Raw genomic sequence first — 23298 nt, 5'->3', positions numbered from 1 at the left:
CAGCCTTTCTGCTCCTACGATGCTGCTTGGCCTGCTGTGTTCATCCAGCTCTGCACCTTGTTGTCTCGGATTCTCCAGCATCTGCAGTTCCTACGATCTCTGATTCAGTTATTACCTACTTAAGTTTCTACTTCTTTGGTGCATAGAAGTGACTAATTATACAGAAACCGATTTTTGTTTCTATTCACTCTTGGGCTGTGGGCTTTGCTGGCTGGGTTCCCGAGAACGTGGTGCTGTGTTGCCACCTTGAACTGTTGCAGGTAGACCCACAGTGCCCTTAGGCAGAGGATTCCAGGATTTTGACCCAGCGACAGTGAAAGAACAGCAATATATTTCAAAGGCAGGATGGTAAATGGCTTGGAGAACATACATGGAAACATCATCTGCATCTGCTGCCCCTTGTCCTTCTAGATGGAAGTGGCCGTGGGTTTGTGATAGATGTTACATGGGCTACCAAATGGGGAAGCACTCGGACCATTTCATACTGACAGTGATGTTTGACCCAAGAAACTACATCAGTGGAAAGGAAAGAACACCCACAAGGCTCCATCGGCCATCTGGAGTTACCTGTCTGCTCAGTCTCTCTCTAATTTTACTTTATTCTTATCTCTGCACTTTTTCAGTCTCTAAACTGTTTGAGCCTTGAACTAGAGCTGTTGGCTGTCTGGTCTGGTAACATTGGAAGCCTGGTTGAATGGTTAATCCTGAGGTGACCAATTAGAAAGCTGCCTGTGATGATATTATTGACATGATCCTGCTGCAGGCCTATACAGATTTGGGACTGTATTTCATCTTGATTTTTGTCATGTTTCTTGAACCTATGGTAAAGTCCTGCCTGAAACATTACAGCGGATCATTAAGATCTTTTAAAGAATATTTATGATATTTTTGAGCACGAGTGTGTGTAAAAAGAAAAATTAAAACACGGGACTTGGCAAGTGAAAATGTCCAAATACATTTTGATGATTAAAGCAAAGAAAGATTTGTGGAATCTGTCACTAGTTGAAATGCAACTCAGTTGACAGTGGAATTTTGATAATGTCTAATACTTTGGGAAATGGAAGGCTCACAGACAATTGGAGATGCAAATATTGTATAACTTTCAGGGCAATCCTGGTGGTGCAAATGGGTGAGTATTGAAATTGGTTACCTCAAAACCTAAACTAAGAATTAGAGAGGCTTTTATCAGAATCTCTTTGATTATCTTTTGAGCCAAAGCCGAGCATATTCATTAGTTGGCATGTTTAAGGTTCTGGTGGGTATGTGGGTGATTGCCAAGGCCAAGCTTGGTATTACATCATGGGTGGTCTGTTCCACCACATTGGATGTGGTCTGAATCTTATACATTTGTGATTATACTGAGATCTGTGCATACTGGTCATCTTAACAGTGATGGACTGTTGGTATCTACTAGTTGAAGATTGAGAAATGAAAAGAATTTGCGTATTGGTGCTGGAGTGTGATTCTGCCTAATGCACAGAATTGATGAAGTATTATGTAGTGTGGGACAATCTCTCATTGGCTATACTGTGGAGTGCCACTTCCGAGATGCATGTCTTTCAGGACATGTAGTACTAATATGTTGGCACTAGCACCCGTGTCGATTTTTAGCTTTTTAGTGTGCTTTGTCCTGCTTTTTCACGAAATATATTATTAATGGTTGTGACCACTGATCACCTTTTCATGACTTTGGCATGGTGTGTAAGATTAACAATATAGAAAGGGTGGTCATTTTCCAAAATGTTCCTTTTTTTTGTTTGGCTGACTCTGCTTCAATGCTGTCTTTACATTTGTACACCACCTTAACCATAAGTCTGTTGGATATAGAAGAATTAGGCCTAACAGCCCATTGAGTATTCTCCACTGTTCAATAATGTTGATACGTTTCTCAATCCATTCTCCTCACTGCACCCCGTAACCCTTTATCCCCGACTCATCAATTTGCTTTGCTGCCACTACTGCACATAGAGCACCAAGGGTCACTCGGCGTATATGCTTTATCGATGTCAAGAAAAGCTGGCCACCTTTTTTTTTGTGCCGATGAAACAAACCATGTGTGTTGTAGATGTTGGTAGTTTGGCGCATGTGCTAACTGTTGGATGCGCTGAAGACATGTAATGGTTGTTGGCCTGCCACTATAGCTTCAAATTTGCATCCACCATCAAATAATACATCAGTGGTATGTCCCTTTTTTTTTCTTGCCTCCTTGTTTTTCTTGTCTTCTTTTGAACGTTTTAATTGTTTATTGAGGTGATGATAGTTCCTCTTCAGAAAAGACTCTTGGGTTGCTGTCTAAGATAAGATGAAAAAGGCAGGGAATTTAGATTAAAATGATCCGAGCTTCCACAGCGAATCAAAGGTCAAGCAGGACTGTCAGCATCATTCATACAAGTGGAGGTTTTCACATTCAATACTTTACAGAACAGCTATTCCACCCAAAGACCATTACGTGTATATTGCATGCAATTGAGTTGGTCTCATGTGACTTGCTGCAGCGCAAGCATATGTTTCTAAGTATGCACTTGTGGTAGGGAGCCTTGCCTTTATAGCAGCACACAATTTGATTTGCATCAGTGATTTTCTAATATCTATCTTGTGTTGGCAAGTGGGGCTTCCTGCTGTCAGCACATACTCCGAAAAGTTAGCCCCACACATTGAATGATATATGAATCACATTACTCATTAACATGATTTGCTCCACACTTGCAAAATAATGACAACAGCATGAATTTGATTCCTATATTGGCTGAGATAGTTCTTCGAACTTAGCTCCTCGCCTTGCTCCATTGTGACATCCTGGAGGAAGCCATAATTAGCAGTACCGAGTGGACTGCAGAAATGGGGTGAAAGGAGAAAAGTATCCTGTACTACTTCAACCAGCAAGCTACCCAGGTATTTTAGACCATCATTGCCTGAGGGATTATGCAAAGTCTGAGATGTGGAGGCAGCAGCACATACCCTTGCTCCACAGTAATCAAATACATTCCGGTAGGTTCAATTTATCATAAATAATTGTTTGCTTAGAACGGAGACACCACCACCTTATTCAAGTTATGTCCATCGTGTTGCCATGTATTTTCATAATGGGTTGAAAGTAGAGCTGTAAACACTATTTCGATATTGGGATATGGGCTAACAGCAGGGGTAAGCAAATTGAAGTTAGTGAAGTAAAAGGCAGGCTGAAATGACTTCCAGAAAGTTGGCAATCATCCGTCAGGCAGTAATAACACTCTGTAACCAAGTGTTTGAGCAACGGCCAGGTTTTCAACTTAAGCTGCAGCTCTTCGGTTCAATCTTTTGAAGGATTCCCAGCCTGCCAGTGGAGCTGATGAAGCACTCCCCATTGTGGAGTCACCCCATTTATCCGAGTGAAGTTCAGGGAGTTCAGGAAACCTGCGCACTGGCTGTTACAATCAGATTGTAGAATTAAACATAATATTAATTAATGCATGTTTGCATATCTTTGCTGACAGCTGCACAAAAGTCCTGTTCACCTGCAAACATGCTTGGTTCAAGCCGGAAAGTGGGTGGAAACTGATGCCACTTTCCAGAATTGAACCCTGCATTAATACATGAGCCTGAATTGCCTTTGACATTCTATCCATTAATCACAGAATTGTCATGGGCAGAGGGAGGTCATTTAACTCATCATGCCTGCACCAGCTCTTCAAACAAGCATCATTTAGCTAACAAAAACAAAGTTGCTGGAAAAGCTCAGCGGGCCTGGCAGCCTGTGAAGGAAAAAACCGAGTTAACATTTCGGGCCCGGTGACCCTTCCTCAGAACTGTTCAGAGGAAGGGTCACCGGACATGAAAAGTTAACTGTTTTTTCCTTCACAGGTGCTGCCAGGCCTGCTGAGCTTTTCCAGCAACTTTGTTTTTGTTCATCATTTTAGCTAATGCCACGCTCCTGCTATTTACCCATACCATTGCACATTATTTCTCTCCAAATAACCAACAATGCTTTCTTGAATACCTCAATTGAACCTACCTCCACATTTCCGGGAGATGTATTTTGAGTTCTAACTACTTACTGTGTGCAAATGTCTTTTTTTTTCCCTCAACTCACCCTTGCATCTTTTACACATTACTTTCCTTTGAATATCTGCCCTCATGTTCTTGTTTCTTTTAACAGCAGGAACAGCTCGACTCTATCTGTCTAGCACACTCATGATTTCAAAAGCCTGTGTCAAATTTCCTATTGGCCTCTGTCTCCAAATCCCAGCTTTTTCAATCTATCTTCAAAACTGACGTTTCTCATTCCTGGAACCATTCTGGTAAATTATTTTTCAAGTTACCTTCAGAGAACCCTTCATTTAGCTTTCTCCAACTGAGCTCAATGAATGTTAAAGATCTCTCATCACCCTCCGCTTTCAAGATTATTACATAGAATCAATTTTAACCTATCAATTATATTGCGCACTTCAGGAAAAAGATTGGATACAGTGCTGAATTCACTCTGGACTCAATTTTTCTGCCCATTAAAAGTCAGTAAATTGTGATATTGGGAACTCTAAAACTGACATTCCACCTAATTCCATGTGTTTCTCACCAACAGGTTAGGTTAAATCACTTGCAATTTCACAGCTTTTTGTTGCACAAAGCAATCGTATAGCTGCCTCTTTTCTTTTAGGGCTACAATCTATGTATAAATGAGTAAAACGAAAATTCAGCTTAAATATTTTCTCAGGCAGCTTTTCCAATTTTAGACAGAAACATTAATGTTTCATTTTATTGCCCGAGGTTAAAAAAAGTGATGTCATTGCTATTATTTCAACAGATATCTGGCTGTTTAAATATACCTTCTGAATATCACCAGAATGGTAGAATTGTTATGGCACAAAATGAGGTCATTTGGCCCATCGCTCCTACTGCGATTCTATTACCCAGTGCCAATTCCTTGCGTTTTTTCCTCCTATCGCTTCAACTATTTCTCCAAATAATCATCCAATGCCCTCTTGACTGTCTCAGCTATACCTGCCTCCACCAAATTTCCAGGCAGTGCATTCCAACCCTAACTGCTCGCTCTGCAAAAAAGTGCTTTCTGACAATATCCTTGGTTTGTTTGCACATTACTTTACTTTAAATCTGTGCCCCCTCATTGTTTCTTTTGAGTTTATGTACTCTGTTCAACCCGCTCATGATTTTGAAAACCCGTCAAATCTCTTCTTGAATTTCTCTCCAGGTGAACTGTCCCAACTTTTTCAATCTATCCTCCTTGTAGCTGAAGTTTTTCATTCCTGGACCATTCTTGTAAATTGCTTCTGTGCACTCTCCCTCTAATGCATGTCTGTCACATAATGTGGTACCACGACTGTACATGCTACTCTAACTGATTTGTAACAAGTGTCTTGTACAAGTTCAATGTTACTCTTTGCTCTTGTAGTCTGTAACCCTATTAATAAAGCTGAGAACACTGTATGCTTTATTAACTGCTCACTACACCTATCCTTCCACCTTCAATGATCTGTGCACACATATGCCTAAGTCGCTCTGTTCCCATACCCCTGTTAGAATTCTACCCCCTACTTTATGACCTCACCTCACCTATTTTATGCATCACCTCACACTACTTTACTTTACTTTTTCCTTGCAATGAATCTCATCTGCCACCAATGCACCCACTCCACCAAATTGTCAATATCCTCCACCATTTACAATTACTCCAAGTTTAGTGTCATCTGCAAACTTTTTAAATTGTCTCCAGCGCACACAGATCTAGGTCATTCATATGACAACTTTTCTAATTGTGACCATTGGGAACTCCACTTCTTCCAGCCCTAAAGAATATCCATTGACAATTACTCTCTGTTTCCTATCACTCAGCCAATTTTGATTTAATATTGTTACTGTCACTTTGTCAAACAATGACTTATAACTTAACTCAAGTCTGTTGTGTGGAATATTTCTATGTGTAATTTGACTACTTTATATTTTATGATGAAGTACATTACAAAAGTTATGAAGATTCTAAAGTGAAAACTAGGTCTTAAAAACATTAAAATTTGCTGGTCTTCATTGAAAATTCTTTGCTATCATAGGCTGCAACTAACAAGAGACAAACTGGATCTCTTTCAGCCATCTCCAAAACCAACTGACTCACCTCAGTAACAAGGAAATGATAGCAGCAACAAATATAAATAACTCTCTCGCTTATCCATTCCTTTTTAAAGGAAGAATGTTGTCTTGGGCAGTTAGTTTTAGTGTGATAGATAACATTATGTAAAATTATGTAAATCATTTACTTTAAGTGGATTCTAACCTTGGGTGCACTTAATTCTCATTTGTTCCGGGTCCATTTGGTAGTCAGTTCTTCCACAGCTGGTTTGTGTTGTGAAAAGATTTAATCTTTGTTAAAACATATAAATGGCAACCAAAGTACTGTTGTTACCTTAGCCTTAAACAGAAGGCAATGGCATCAAAACTCAGGATCTGGATTAAGAGTTGGTTAGAAAGTTCAAGGAAAATCTGAACTTTTAAGATAGCTTTTTAAAAAAAAGCTCCAGTTATAAATTTTCAGTAGTGGTTTGGAACTTCTGAAATGAACATTTGGTTGTGGCCTGAGGCAAAAGTAAATCTGGTTTATTAATTCTCGAGGAATGAAGTCATATTTCAATTAAATAGTCTGATTCATAAGTTTTTTTTTTTTATAGGCACCGCTATGTTACTATTACAATCCTGTTTTTATTTTTCTGGTTTACTATGCTCCTTGTAGATTTTTTTTTTTTCCCCCTGACATTTGAGTCAGGATTCTTTTAAGTGGAAGTTAGTGCGTTTTGATGTAATGTTGAACAGACTGTACTTTGGGATTGGTTTTTCATGCCGTGGGCTGTAGTTTTACTATACTGAAAGATGACACTTTTTGACAGTAGTGCAGTGAAGTGTTGGTCTGGCTGATGTGCCTCAATCTCTGAAGTGGGCCTTGACCTGTAACTTCTGAACTTGAGTCAAAAGTGCTACTGTCAAGTCCAAGTTGATGCTTTACCCCACATTGGTGTAATGATGTGCACCAACTCGGCTTCATAAAAGCAGCTTTTACTCCATCGGTAACATTTTTCCATTTCCTACAAGAAAAATTCCCCTTCTGGCCTCAGTGATTTTTGCCAGATTATTGACAATTTTTTTGCAGGACTATGAGCAGTTTTGTGCTGTGAATTCACACCCGAAGGAAACTATTGCATGTCTGCTGTACTTTCATATCACCTAAAAGTTTTAAAATGGCTTGCAATGCAGTCATCCCATTACACCCTGTTAGTTTTAAACACAACTACAGAGGTGGAAGGACTGTAATTAATAAGTCTGTCATTTTCCTCATTTTGGATTTACAGATTTAAGTGTGCTGGTTAATGTGCAAAATTAATAGTAAAATCATTTTTACAACAACTTTTTTCATTCAAATCTTAAGGGTAAAAAAGATTTTTGTTTTGACTTATGCAGTATTGTGGCAGTGACAGAGCAGACTTTGTCAACTGTCCTGTATCATTTCTTTAATACATTCCACGCACTGTAATTGTATTGTGTTTGTCAGTTGAACTCTTGCTCCCTTCCAGGCAAACAGTACAAGGGATGCATTTATTCTGCTGGTGTCCCAGTGATTTAATTCGGAGCAATTTTTTTCAATTAAAGGGAGGCTGAGGAGAGGTCAGACAAAAGATCTTTGAGTTAAAGCCTGATAAATAAAATGGGTGACATTTTCTAATCTGCAACATCTGATGCTATATAGTTTTTGCGTCTTGTAACTAGGTGTTAATCTTCAGGTTTTGAAGAACCTATTTGTGATTTAAGCATATCTGTTTAATCTCTATTCAGCTAAATACGGCCAGCATGAACCACCACTTCCCCAACCCCATCAGCTACTGGAGAAAGGAACCACCCAAGGCTGAGATAAGTCATGGTGACCTGCAGGAATGATTCCCGGCCAGAATGGTTTCTGAAATTCAACTAAAGCTGAAGTGGGTCATGATAGTACTGGGGAGGGAGTGAATCACATGGAGCTGCCCCCTGTTTATCTATCATTTCTGCAGGCAACTACATCTGAAGTTGGAAGGCTGCAGGAACCCCTTCAGGGCCATCTCCACTTTTTTCTGCTTGTAACTGTAAACTATTGGGAAGGCTCACTCCTCGTTTTATAGAACACGTTCTCTGTTTATTTCCACTTCTGTGATTAAAATCATCCCTATTCTTCTGCTTGATGCTGCAGCAGTGTACTCCAGGGAATGGGACTCTGTTGTGGGTGAGAATTCATGATCTTGCAAAACTGTTCTAAGAATTCCCACCCACAGCAGCGTGCCTGTTTTGCATGCCTCCTTTGGAACAGTAGCAGCAGTGATAATTGATAAGAGGAGAGGAATGATGCTGAGGAGTGGAGTCAGCAGGAGCATTGACTTGTTCTGAAGTGCAAACTGGTCTCGAAATGATGACTTTCTGGCTGGTTTTATGTCTTGATAAACGAAAAGTGTTTAACTTTCTCTATCGTGCAGCCTTCAGGTCTGCTGAAAAGTACATTAATATATGTTGTGGTAGTTGGCCTGTCCATTCTCAATACTAATGATAGCTGATCGTATACTGACTGTGGCTTAGTTGGGAACAAATGCGCCCTGAATTAATTACTGGTTTCACAGTCCTATTCCAGGCCTTGGTTGTAAAAAAAAAATCAAGGATGACACTGAAGTGCAGAACAGAAGAAGCGCTGCACTGTTGGAAATGACTTATTTCAGATGGACATAAAACTAAGAAACCATCTCCCTACTTGAGTGGCTGTAAAAGATTCCCATTAATCGTGTTTCGAACAAGTGCAATAGCGTTAGTGTCCTGGCCAATAACTGTCCCATGATCAGCACAAAAAAACAGATTAACTGATCATTATTTTGCAGCTGTCTGTGAGAATATGCTGAGCACATTAACTTGCTGTGTTTCCTACATTAGTATAGTGATTGCACTCCAAAAATTACATCATTGGCTGTAAAGTGCTTTGAGATGTCTGGTGGTCATGAAAAGTGTGTTATAAATGCAAGACCTTCCCTTTGCTTAATACTAAGCAGACAGATTACTTTGTGTGCACTTCAATTTCTCAGTTGTACTTAGATGCAAGTTGCAGCTGTGTTGTTTGTTGTCAGGTTTCTGCAGCTTTCACTGAAGCAATCAAATGTGAGATGCTTTGTGCAAATTCACTCCTGATTTTATAGGGCAACTGTTCCTTTTCTCCTTCTCTGCTGTGTTAACAGTTGATTTTTGCCCAAGTTCAGTTCTTTGAACACAGTTGGTTCCCTGGAACTTTTCCCAAATGGTTATTCTTTTTACCCAAATATTTGTTGGTGAATTTTTGTGCTCAATAGGGAAAATTGCTCCAGTACAGAAGCTAAAATTGTGGAAATTTCTCGAGCAGCACCATCTGGTGGTACAAGCCAAGTGTTTAATTCTCCATTTACTTAAAAATCGTAGTCATTGAGAGAGCTGGGAATATACCCAACTGAAATAACCATCTGTAAATGAAGGGTCTCTGGTTGGTATGAGTCTGAGTTTTTGGTCTCCAAGAAATATTCCACTTATTCACCTTGAACATACCTTTGCATATGTTCCATTTTAAGTAGGCCAGGTCTGAAATCCACTGTTAAGGTGGAAATTGTAGTGGAGACAGGTTCAAGTGAGGCTTTGAAAAAGGAATGAGATAACTGTTTGAAAAACCAACATTGTGTAACATTATTCGGAGAAGGTAGGAGAATGGCGGTAAGTGAGATATGAAGTTGGAGAGTGGTGCAATAGTTCTGAAGAAGTGTCATTGGACTCAAAACCTTAACTCTGTTTCCCTCTCCACAGATGCTGCCAGACTTGCTGAGTTTCTTAAGCATTTTCTACTTCTATTTGATTTACCCCTTGCAATGGAGTTGACTAGCTCAAGGACTGGAAGCATAAGGTGAAATTCACTGGACCAATTATCCTTAAGTGACTCTCCTTTTGTATTGTCCCATTCCATCGCTTCAGCAATGGTGCCTAGAACCAGTGGCGAGGCAGCAGTTGTGGGGGGTGGCGAAGGATCTTAACTTCACTTACGTGCTCCATCCTTACAGAAGCTGGTTCCAGTAAGCATGTTGCTAGCATAGCAATCATATTTGGGCTCTTCACTACCACCCAACCTGCAATCTCCACTGTTTTGGTAACTCAAACCAAGGAGGGTGAACCTCTATTTGGGCAGGTCACATTAGGATGTCTGGGTCCTCTAGCCACAAATACTACCAGGGTTTCCCCAAGGCCAAAAGACTCCACCCTAGGATAGATTCTCTGTACCCCCAGTACTGCACCTAGACAAAGTGGGAGGGAAAGGAAAAAGAAACTTTGAGGACATGTGTCATGGGTGAAATTTCCCAGTAAATACATGATCACATTTATAAATGGTATGTTTGGTTTTTGACATCAGATTTGAGAAGGACTGTCATTTTTAGTTGCAAGTTCGAAGATACCATATGGTAGTCTAACCCTGTCTGAGCAATAGCTATCCTTTCTATAAATTCATAGAATTGATACAGTGCAGAAGGATGCTATTCAGCCCATCACTTGCTGCCTGAGTATTTTAGCTGGGTGCAAATTTCATCCTTTTCCCCATAATGGTGCATCCACAGCACCTATACTGGCATGAAACTTCCTCATGATTGAATGAGGGAGCAGCATTAGATGTTGCAAAAGCTTCCATCTATTTCTAACCTTGAATCTTATTAAACAACAGGTGTAGAAAGATCAAACTGTAGGCTGCAATTGTGTTAGGCTTATACAGGGGTTGCTGGCCACTGCAGCGTCAAAACATTTGTAGTCAGTGAAAGATAACTTTTCTATGTGACACAATTCCATTGAACAAGGCTCACAAAGAAGAGCTGTCTGTGTTTTTTGGCCAGTACTACTGCTGCATTGCAGATGTTGAAGGTAATGCTTTGTCTGAAGAATATGTTCTTGTTCCTATTTGGTACAATGCTGTGGCTCTTGTGGACCCTGATCATCTATCTTGCAGCTCAGTGCATCGTCCAGTTCAGAAGAGAATTTGAGGATTAAGTGGTATTCTCTGTTTGCTTGGCATCGGTACAAAACACTGGATTTGACCTGCCTGAAAGGGTGATGATCCAGTGGCCCTCATTAGCCCCAGTGGAAGAGGTTGTTGCACTGCAGAAATGCTGATCATTTCGTTTGTAGTCCCACCATCTCTGGTCCGAGTCTAGCCCTTCTCTTATCTGCACAGCATTCTATGGAAGATGAATGACGCTGGCTTTCTTGCATCTTCACAGCTTGGTTAGCCTAAAATCAACAAATGGGGGAAAAGACCTATAGAATAATGGATAGGATGCTTTAAATGAACATGTCAAGGTACAATGCTCACGGCAACCATGAGAATCGCTTTAGAAGTGGTAAGTCAAGTCTTTCAAAGTTATCAAATCCTTAGAAAATGCAGCTAAAATGATTTGAGGATAATCCAGTCATGTCATCCAACAGGATATTGAAAATATTTACTGGAGAGTTCCTATGTTAGCCTGTTTAATTGTGACGTGATTGGTAAGCTGTCTAGACTGGATTTGGCAAAGTCAATTCACAATTCTCGTAGGAGTGCTTTACGTCAAAGCATAATCATTAAAGTATAAGGGATGAATGAATTGACCAAATTTAAAAAAAAAAAAAAAAAATAGAGCAGTGTCTCAAAAGCCTAAAATCAGCTGGAATCAAAGTAGGATATCTCGAACTCTAAGTACTGAAAGACAGCACCGTGACTGGACACAGAAACACTCCTTCAGTGTTCAGAGGGCACAGAAATTCCTTTTGATTGTGCCCAGAGAAACATTTCATTTATGACTTCGGTATTTGATTCTTGTCTTTTGTAAATAGTGGTTCTCTTCATTTGAGGTTGAGATGAAGTTCTACATTGTTAGCTCCCATGTCACTTTTTGGACATGGAAAGAAAGTCCTTTTCTATAAAAATACATTATAAGCAAGTACTGTACAACAAAGTAACAGTTCATCTCTGCAGGAATTTTTTTAGTGGTTAAGAAATGAATGTCTGATAACCAGCATCTGCACCAAATATCCTGGAAATTGGAAGTGGCCAGTGGATTTCTTGGTGTCTTCGTTGTATTTATTAAATCATTATTGGGTTGTATAACAACTTATGGTAGTAGTTCTTAGTTTTATGCCTGCGAAATATCGCAAAATTTTGGAAAAATTCCCTTCTGAGTTGACGACGTGTGGAGCTGGAGGAACACAGCAGGCCAGGCAGCATCAGAGGAGCAGGAAAGCTGATGTTTCGGTTCCTCTGCTGCCTGGCCTGCTGTGTTCCTCCAGCTCCACACTTTGTTCTCTCTGACTTCAGCATCTGCAGTTCTTGCCATCCCTTCTGAGTTGCATGTGTTTACATTTTGAAGTGGAATTGGTAAATTTGTATTCAGCCAGGGTGGGTGGGGCAGTCAAAATGTGGAAAACCTGAAAAGCTAACTCTGGCAAGCTTGCTTGCAGGCTCCTGATGAGTGTCTCTTGTCAGATGCTCAGCCGATCAGGGGACCCAGCATTTGAGCTGGGTGGTGCCTGCTGAGAGCCACCCCTTGCTCTTCTATCAGATCTACTGTCTTTCCCAGCTCCCACCCCTAGACCCTCCAGCCAATGAACCCTTTCCTGTAACCTCCATCGCACCTTCACTATGATCTAGGTCACTCTCTGTTCCTGGGTCTCTGGTGGGTGTAATTCTGGCACTTTTTCCTCTGTGGCCATATTGGCAATGAGGAGCTTCTGTTCACGAAATGTCCTTTGTTAACTATTAAAGTGCTAATGCAATGAGATTTCCCCAAAGGAGATAACGTGGGGCTCTCGCTGGGTCTCTAGCCATGGGTAAAATCATCATTTCCTGGATTAATTTGTGTTCTGTGTTCCTGCTCTGCTTCTTGCGAGAGCCCAGCAATCACCAGTACATTGTTACTTTTTATGTATATTATTTTGAAGATGTTATCTTCAAACAGAGGTGCAAAACTTTGTTACTTTGGTAATGTCCTTAAGGGAAGAAATCTGCCATCCTTACCTGGTCTGGCCTACATGTGACTCCAAACCAACAACAATGTGGTTGACTCTTAACTGCCCTCTGGGCAATTAGGGATGGGCAATAAATGCTGCCCAGCCAGAGACTCCCTCATCCCATGAATGAATAAAAAAATGTAGAAGGAAGTCCAGTACTCTAACTGGTGAACGTTGAATTCTACAAGTTGGACAGGTAGATAGCACTTATTTTTCATGTCTCCAGTCTATTGTTGCTATTTAAATCAATGTTTTCAAACTACATTTTCAATAACACTGGTGTTTGAGCACTGATGGGATTTGAAACGTGAATTTTTTGGATACTAGTGTGATAATTCCAATTGATGATGTATTGTAGAAGTACATGGTTGAATGCAACGGTGGTTATTCAAGCTTAAAGTGCAATGAGTCATTGATTTTAAACAAAAAAGGATTGAATAAGCCGTTTTTTCTTTTTCTTCTCCCTTCCCTGAGCCCCCGAAGGCCACTTGTGGCATTTAAATCCCAACCCAGATCAGCAATGTTGTCTTGAATATGTGGCTTTATTTTAGACCGAAATACATTTCCAAATTGAAACTGTCAACTGCAACTGAATTGCTAAGATTCTCACTTCTGAGTCTTAAGGCCAAGGTTTGAAGGCAATGAAGAGAATTTTTTAGGTCGGAGAGCACAAGAATGATAAATGAAAGGGGCTTGGTGTGAGTCGAGACATGGATAGCAGAGTTTTTGGTGACTTCAAGTTTATGGAGGGTAGAATGTGGGAAACCAGCCAGGACTGAATTAGAATATTCAAATTCAGAAATTACAAAGGCAGGAATGAGTATTTCAGTAGCGGAAGAACTGGGAAGGGGTGAAGTTGGAAGATAGTATGGAGGTGTGTAGTTTTAGCGATGACACATATGCGCTTGGAAGCTCTGAGAAAAGAATAGTGTAGCCTTAGGTTGTAGCCAAGGAGAGGGATAAACTTGGTAACTAGTAAATGGACTTCTGATCAGCAGCTGAAAATAATGGCTTCAGTTCCCCCATACGCCGCCATGTGGTTCATTTACATTTCAAGATGGCGGCAAAGTCAGCAGCATTTGGCTCATGAGCCGGACTCGGCTGCTCCTGGGCACCGTGGAGATGACACCGTGCTGCAAAGCTGGCTGCACCTGCCCTCTCTCATCCGCTCTCGCATCTCTCAGTACCATTACGGCTTCATCGTCTTTCCTCTGTTTTCCATGGGTTCAGCCACTCTTGGGCCCAGGTTCCTGCTTGGACATAGTGAGGCCAGGCCCTGTGCAACCCCAGGCCCGTGGTCATGTAGGCTGCAGCCTTCACGGCGGAAGATCCCGCGGCTAGGACCCCAGCATCCAATGGCCAGCGTCAGCTTCTGGAGGAGTGTTGGATGGGTAATAGGAAATATAAGACCAAGTCCACAGCTCTAGCTTGGACGTGGTGGTTGTGGTAGCAGCAGCAGCAGAGATGGGCCCGTAGCCAAGTCCCCGACAATGTTGAGCAGCAGAAGAAGAACCAGCAAAAGGGGAAAGATGAACTCTCAATTGCAATAAAGTCTTGCATTGTATTCGGTGTTTCAAGATGGCACTGGAGCATGATGACACTTTTGTGTTTAACATGTGAACAACACGTTTCACTGCAATCTTATATACATGACAATAAATCTAAATCCTAAATATATAAAGGAGGAAATTTCTGGTGATCTAATACTGGATGTCAGGTAAGTAGTCTTATAATTTTACCACTGGTGCACAAGTAGAGAGGTGGTGGGAACATTAAAACTAGGTGTCGTCAGCGTACATGTAAAAATCAACACTGCCTTTAGGTGATGATACCAAGGACAATGTGCCAATGAGAAAATGGAGGGAGTCATGATTAACATCCTGGAGGATACATGAAGCAATGGTATGGGAGCAGGGAGAATGGCCTTTGCAGGTGATTTTCTTGTTGCAGTCAGATAAGAGCAGACGTAAGCAGGTACAAGTCCAATCCAGCTGAATGAATGACTGACTGACTGTGCAGAGGCATCACAAGAAATGTGTGTGATTAACCATGTTAACTACTGCAGATCGGTCAACAAGGTTGCAGAGGGATGGTTTACCTTAACCACAGCCACATAGGATGTCTTTCTGATAAGAGCTGTTTCAGTACGTGGCGGAGGCAGGTAAGTTGACTGGATGGATTTAAACATGGAATTCCATGGAAGACAGGCATGGACTTTTGGGAAAGATATGAAGTTGAAGATTAGATGGTTTACAAGCATGGTCAGGTTGAAATTTTCTTTTTGAGGAGAGGATTCTTGAGGGTAACATGACATGGGCTAGGTAAACATTTGTATGTTATTTAAGAATCTTGGCAGAACAGAACAAGAACAGGCTGTTCTCTTTGAAATGAAGTGATCGTTCTCATACGAGTAAAGGTCGGACTCCTTTTGTGCATTCTAAAAGGTATCGTAAATTAGTGAGATAAACGTCTGGTTAATTTACTTGATTTTTATGTGTTGGTTGACGGAGAAATATCGCTGAGGACGGAAGATAACTATTCTTTAATAGTGCTGCGTATTTTTACAGTTTGCAAAAAACTGAGCAGGTTGACATTCCAGAGAATTTACAGTTGGAACTAAGTGCAGATATATTTTGTTTCCAATTCCACTCCTGTAAAAATGTGTTTACATTTTGGGACAAGTTAATGTCAAGTTGGAATGACAAGTTGTAATGTTGTTGTTTTGTCATGTTTGAGTGCTTTGCTCACTCTAGTGGTGTAATTCAGTAGCAGCAGGTGAAGTAAAAGATATTGTTGGTTGTATCAAAGGAGGGATTTCTCTTCAGGAAAGTACTTCAGTGAGACGAGATATATGGCACATATCTGCTAGCAATTCCATATGCATTTTTTTGGGCCATCTTGAATGACATTTGATACAGAAAGAATTATGGCTTGCACAAAGATCAATGTTTTTGACCATTGTCGCTGGTCATGTCCAGTTGTTCTAAAGTAGAACAGTTAGCTTCCAAAATATTGCAACAATGTGAGTTGATCACTTTTTTTTTTTTTTTGTTTTTAATTTAAAATAATCCATCTTGAAAATAGTGGTCTCCATACAAGATTTGGAACTGGTTGTTCATCCCCTTTTGCTGCCATGGGATCCTTTTTGTGCAAATGTTGACAATTGTGATTTGACTGAAAAAGCATTTGGATATGTCCTGGGAAACGTTTTAAGGTGCAGTAAAAAAGGGAGTTTACTTTTTTAAATAAAAATCTTGGTAGAATGAAACAAGAAAAGCCTGCTTAGATTGCTCAAGCTGTCTTTTTGTACCTGTTGAACCTTTTCCGTTTGTCCCTTGTAAACACTCACCTGTACAAAGTTCAGAGTGGATAGCAAAGCATATGTGAGTCTGGGCTTCATTACTCGATTTCTCTTCTCCATTACAAAAGCAGGAATGTTCTGCTGAACCTGTTCTGTAAAGTTCTGATTAGGCCCCAACTAGACTCTTGTGTTCAGTTCTCGTCACCGCACTTCGGTACAGATGATAAGTTGTTTGAATGTGTGCAGAGGAGACTTAAGAATTATTTCGGGGATAAGGGGGTTTTAATTAAAAGGTTAATTTGGAAAGAGTGAGTTCGTCCCGTTTTGAACAAAGGAAATTGAGGATAGATTTAAGAGTTGGACAAGTTTATGACTGTCTAGGTAAAGTGGATTACGAAACTCTCTTTCCACTAGTAAATGGAAACACAGGATTGCTGGGGTTACAGATTTGAGATGTGGGCACGAGATGCAGAGGTTCTGTGAGAAACAAATTTCATGCAGTGAGTAGTTATACCCCACAGGGATCGTCTGATTGGTAACAAATGATGAATCCAAAAGGAAATTGGATGGACACTTGAAGAAAATGAATCTGCATGGCTAAGGGGAGGGTGGGTCAAGCAGGGGAGTGGGATTGACTTCATTGCTGTGTGGGAAGTTGGTGTATATTTGGAAGGCCAAGTGACAACCTCCAGTGCCAATGGTATGAATTTTACAGAGAGCTAAATGACCTGCTATCCACTGCCCTGAGCTAGAGTTAATCAGCTAGAGACTGCTCTGCAATCTGTCTACCAGCTCTGTAATCCCCACAATACCAGAACAGTTTGGAGGCTACTGCTGGGACTGCGCAGATGGATACCAGACTTGGGTGTGCATGGCTGGGAAACTCCAGTAATGGGTGGGGTGGTGTGGGAGATTAAGTTTAAAGGTTGGCTACTATTCAGGGAACACCCCCCATTTCCTCCCCACTCCTCAGAAGCTGCACCACTACCCTTCTTGCCCTCCAACAGTGTGTGCGTGGAAAACTGCTTTTTTTTTTCCCCTGCCTTAGCCTACAAACTGATACAGTGAGGTGGAGGCCAAAAGAAACCCTTCAGTGGCAGCTAATTGTCCCCTTTTGGGGCTTCACCAGCCATAGGATCGCTGGAGTACCTGACACCTTAACCCCCTGTAAAAGAGGGGACAGGTTGGGCTTTATCATACTGTCCTTCTGCTTTTGAATGCACCAGCCTGGCACCATAAAACTCGCCCTTGCCCTTCAAGGAACATCTTGACTTCCGAGTCATTGGATTAGACATGACAGACTGGATTTTATCAAGTAATTAAATGATGAAAAGAAAGTCTTAAAGAAACATCTCCTAATAATTTCATAAAAATGGTAAACTGTGATGATTTTTCCTTGCATTTTTGTCAGTTACATACATAAGAATCTTGTGGCACAGTGAGTAGTGTCAATGCTGCTGAGCCAGAAACTCTAGGCTCAGGCCCCATGCCACACCTTGATGGTTTAGGAGGGTGACGTTTATAGAGGTTGATTAAAACCATGATGCTTAGATAAAGGTGAATAGTCCAAGGCTTTCCCCTCTGGGTAGGGGGAGTCCAAAACTAGAAGGCATAGGTTTAAGTTAAGAGAGGAAAGATTTAAAAGGGACCTGAGGGGCACTAAATGTGGAGCTGGAGAAGTACAGCTGGTTAGACAGCATTTGAGGAGCCGGAAAGCCAATGTTTCGGGTCGAAACCCATCGTTATGACCCGGACTGAATAGGTACATTAATAGGAAGGGTTTAGATATGGGCCAAATGCTGGCAAATGGGACTAGATTAATTTAGGATATCTGGTCAGCGTGGACGAATTGGACCAAAGGGTCTGTTTCTGTGCTGTGTAACTCTGTCTCTAAGATATATCCACAGTATTTGGCTGTTTTTTTTTGATAGCTAGTATGGATTAATTGGTGTCAACAATATGGATTTCAATTCCTACTTGAGCTTGTGGTTTTAGGATCTGCTTATTTGTCCTCCCGTGGAGGTGTTTACTTAGCTTCAGGAGAGAATTCAAAGAGAAGACACGTATTTATATCACAATGTAAATGGCTTGTGGTAATCCATACGTAGTATGGGTTCCATTATGGTAGCCCTTTTTAGTTTTGTGAAGTTACCAGTGCCAGCTGAGTTCTAACCATTTTGTCTTGGCAGAGAGATTTTGTACAGCAGGATATGGGAATGCAACAATCGCTTACTAAAATTGACAAGCTAATAGAGAACAGATCCAAATTTTCGCTTAACTACCCGTGACTAATCCATTAACCCAATAGCTTTATTTTTGCTTTTTTTTTGGACAACATAGTACTTAACATGTTCCTGGAAGTGAGGTGCAAATAGATACTGCCTTCCACTGAATGTTTTGGAAAATCAATCCAGTCATGCTATTTTTGTTTCTTTTGGGACATGATGTGTGTACTGTCTGTTATGCTGTGTCTTCTGTATATTAATAAACCTCATTGACTTTCCCTGATAATGTATTGCTATATCTTGTTGTCAAGATTTGAATGACAGTTCTCATCACAGCAAATAGTTTGCCCTATGTGGATGGAGAAGCATGTGTGCACTTTAGTGCTGAGGGTGTTTTGCTTATGTCAGCCAATTTTATAAACACAAGCACAGCAATGCAGTGAAAGCAAATGGACTAAGTTTTGGTAACTGTGCAAGGGAGGTTTACCACTAAGGCTATGTTAGTATAGTGGTCAGCTGGCACTTGGACTGCTGAATATTAAATGGACTAATATAGCTGAAAAATGTCCTAGGTTTGACCTTCAGGTCACTGAGTTAGCTGCTCACAGCCACAGGCTGCAAAAGGCAACAAATCTGCATGCATGTATGTGAGGGAGAGCAAAATTCAACCAAGTTTGCCCCTTTCCATCTCCTGACCCTTGATGTTCCATGCAGTTGCAACACTATAATTTGGATGGCCTGTATAGTTTGTTAACCTGTCAACACTTGCTGTGCAGGCTTGCCTATGAGAAAAGTACTCAGACACAGACCAAACTCTTGATTTATCTGTGTTAGAGTTGCCTTGTTTGAATTAATACTTTCCGGAAATTGGAGCAGATAACTGGAGGGGACAAGATAACCAAAACCTCATTCCTCTTAAAAGGTGTTAATTAATGTGGACAAGTCATGTGCATAACTTCTTTTTAAGACTATATTGTCAGTACTGTGAAAAGCTAAATGTTCAAATGTAATTAGACCAGTTGTTGTATTACAGTATAAAGCGGGCTTATTAGTGTTCTTTGAAATATTTTTCTCTCAATGACCAAAGGGATGAAACAAAAATACTGAGTGTCTTTAAACTGCTTACCTAATTTTTCTTTTTATTTTACAGGTAAGTAAATGAACATTATTATGAGGAACTGACATGGAAAGATGAGCACCATGTTACAGAAGGTACCTGTTCTGTTTTTCTAGCATATTTAAGCTCTGCTCTGAGCAGTTACCACTGCTAGATGGCTGGTCTAACACCGAACTATGTCAAAATAACTTAACCCAGAATCCCTTTCAATAAGATTAGCGGTCCATATGTGATGCTCCTCTACGTCATTTGTTGGTTGTGCTACCAACGTACACAGCAAAAAATAAGACCATTCTCCTGCAGTTACAAGGTTCAAATGTTTTTTTTAAAAAAAAAAAAAATGGTTTGTATCAGAGGGTAGAGAATGGATCCAGCAGGAATGTTAACTGGAGAATTTGTAACAAGAGTTTTTAAAATTGCTTGTTTTAATAAATCTAACCTTTTGTGTAGCTTTTAAGAGTGAGTTCTCCAATTATAAATGTTCTTAAATCCTTTGAATTTAGGACTGATGAGTTATGGCGTTAATAGGCACTCTGGCTTATGGTATCATGGTACCATGGTACCATAGTACCATAGTACTGGAGTAATTTCTCTGAAGTCATTGCAGCATATGTTTGGCCTCCTGGCTATACATAGGATGTCTGCGGTTCAATTGAAGTGACCTCCACCGAGGCAACTTGAACCCAGGTCTAAACTGCATTGCAGAGGCAGAAATGTGTTTTAGTTTTCTAGTTTTTCAACTTCAAGATGGCCTGGAGGAGCAAAGATAAGTCTTTTTGCAAGGAGTCTGAACCAAGCCGAATAAAACCAGGCCACATGATTGAAACATCTCAGCTTGGATGGGTTTAATTTTTTAACCTACGTTGACTTCAGTATGACAAATGGAGAAATGAGGTAATCTTCGGTCAAATAGAACACTGTATACACGTCTGCTGCTTTCATTTCTTCATTTTGGGTTGCTATTCCTGATGCTATTATGGCCATGAGGCACTTCACGAACAATCCAAGAAGTGAGTTAATTCAAGATACATGAGCTACTTAATTTACAGTGGGAGGCAGAACTTAGTTTACCTCTAGATTGAATTGAGACCAGCTGTAACTGGCCTGAGTGTCTATTGTTGAGATTACCAGCAATATGGTAGTACACGTGTGCATTTTGGATAAAGGTATGATTCAACGTAGTGGTTATTTAATCTTCCAACTCGAATGCCAAGTTTGCCCATCAACAATGATCAATGGGTGGGATACCAGAATGGCAATTATTCATTTGAACTGAAAACCATCCTGGACAGCTGAACGAAAAGGTTGTAACACAAACACTACCTGATATGCATCTTGCTTGAGCATTGAATGCTGGACAGATATTGTGATAATACTATTTTGTACTGTCATCAGTAAGGGAAGGGAAGACAGAAACTGGGCTTATTTTAAATAAAAACTGAGACAGTGAGATTTTGTGAATTTTAAGTATGCCATTTGTGACCATAGATAAACTAATTAATTTTCACAGTGTTAGAGTTAGTTTAATATTCAGTTTGAATGAATATTTCCCTCTTTCCCAATCCCACCCTGTAATTTATCTTTACCTCCCAGTTTTTTTAGCTCCATTACCACCATGCTGTGCACTGTTCTGTATCTAAGCAGACAGACAGACTCAGTTTGTCAGTGCTGCTTTATAGTTGGTTGTCAGCAGATGTGTGAAGATTGCCAAGACTGTTTTGCCTTTAAATATTCTTTACTTCCTGGATAGCTGGCTGAGTGTTCCCACTGTCAGGTAATTTAATGTTCTGGTACATCAGCACTTAGAAAACGTTGCCCGACGATTAGGCCTAGAAATGGTCCAAAAGGATTGTTAAGATTTGGTGTCTTGTAAAGAAACAAAAATATTATTACTGCTGTAATTATAGTTGCTCTCTGCAGAATGTGACATGGCCCATAATTCATGTGACCGACAATCCAAGTTAACAAATATAAATTGCAAGTTTCAGATGTTTCATGTATCAGCGAATAAGATATTAACCAAAAGTCCAAAAAGCAGGAATGCCAGCAGCTGATGTGAATCTTAAAGGGAGCTTTATATTTTATTTTTTAAAATGAATAATATTAACATATATTTTTCACAAGAGAAAAATCCCCTTTTTTTGAAGTGCTTTGGTTTCCGTGATACCCCTCGTGGCTAAATGCATTGTGATATCAAGTACTGTGTTTGTTGCTTTATGGAATTTTGTGCTTTATAATGAGAATGTTAACCATAATAATTACATTTTGCTTACCAATTTTCCTGATGTGGATTGACATGTTTCCAAAGTATGACAAAAAATAGAAAACATCATATTGTTAAAATGGCTGGCTTGTAGTTTACAATTAGGTCAGCAAACATTCTGTAGTACACTTCTTGGAATTAATTCTTGGAAGGCTTAGATAATGCAACTAATTGTGAAAACAATGCTGGAGTAATCTATATTGTCTCAAACCCTCTGTTTCATTTGCGTTGAGAATTATGCAGTGGCGCATCCTCAACAATTTCACACCAATGAGTCTGTGCTCATGCTGCTTAATAAATGGAGTTTTGTGCAACTGTGAACTGACAAAAGTAAAAATTTTAAAGCAGTGATTTAGGGATATATTTTATTGTTATAGGAGCAAACCATAGCTTCATTGAACTATGGTAGAGTGGGCATTGATATGGACATGAGAATCAGCAACGTGTTTTTGTCAGAATTAGATTCTGAGTTGTTTGCCTTTCGAAACTTGTTTTCCAACTTTGCAGGACAGACTAAAACAACGTGCACAGTCAACCCAAACTAAAGCAGTTTACTTTGGTACTTAACATATATACAAATAACCACAAGAGGGGGGCATTACAAAATGTGACAGTAAAAGGCCATTCAGCCCCTTGAGCTGGTACCATGGTTCAATTAGATCATTGCTGACCTTTTATTTTCTTTGTGTTCATGGAATGTGGGCATTTATGGCAAAAATAACATTCATAGCTTATCTAATTGGCCTCCAGAAAATGATGGTAAGCTGTCTTTTTAAACTGTTGCAGTCCCTGCAGTGAATGTACTCCCAAGTGCTAATAATTATGGACCCCCAGGATTTCCACCAAGTAATGAAGAAGGAACAGTAATATATTTGCAAGTCAGGATGGTATAGCAACTTGGAAGGAAACTGGCTTTCATTAGTGTTCCCATGCAGCTGATGCAAGTTTTACCACCAAAAAGGAAGTGATACAAGTTTGGAAGGGGTTGTCAAAAGAGCCTTGCAGAGTTGCTGCATTTGAATCCAATTTTCCTGTCTTGATTATACTCCTAAATACCTCTTACCTAATACAAATTTCAGTTTTGACGTTTTCAATTGACCCAGCCTTGACCTTTTTATTGTGGGAGAGATTTCTGAATTTTCTTTACCCGCTTGTATGAAGATATGCTTCCAGACTTCACTCCTGCATGGTCTGGTTGTGCCACCTTGTTCTACATTCCATTGAATTCGGCTTCCCACTGCAGCCTGTTATAGCTAGTTAATAAGTTTCAAATTCATGTCTGTGTGTTGGCTTGCCTGTAAGTTTTTTTTTTTTTATTTTTATTTTTATTTTTATTTTTATTTTTATTTTTATTTTT

The 23298-nt window shown here is 40.1% G+C and overlaps 1 protein-coding gene and 1 long non-coding RNA gene across 2 annotated transcripts in view; both read left to right on the top strand.

Annotated features, from left to right (window-relative positions):
• The window catches only part of LOC109928744 (ankyrin-2-like), a 909810-nt gene that overhangs the window by 318035 nt on the left and 568477 nt on the right, over positions 1–23298 (top strand). The window lies entirely within an intron of this gene.
• Positions 1–23298, top strand: part of LOC125487335 — a 109598-nt gene that overhangs the window by 76969 nt on the left and 9331 nt on the right. The window contains exon 2 of the long non-coding RNA XR_007265832.1: positions 19712–19773. This is a non-coding gene — a long non-coding RNA (uncharacterized LOC125487335). The remainder of the gene's footprint in view (positions 1–19711; positions 19774–23298) is intronic.

Source organism: Rhincodon typus, chromosome 1 (assembly GCF_021869965.1).
Source record: "Rhincodon typus isolate 14 chromosome 1, sRhiTyp1.1, whole genome shotgun sequence".
Classification (NCBI taxonomy): Eukaryota; Metazoa; Chordata; class Chondrichthyes; order Orectolobiformes; family Rhincodontidae; genus Rhincodon; species Rhincodon typus.
Note: the sequence above shows the minus strand (reverse complement) of the source record. Positions and strands in the feature narration are given on the sequence as shown.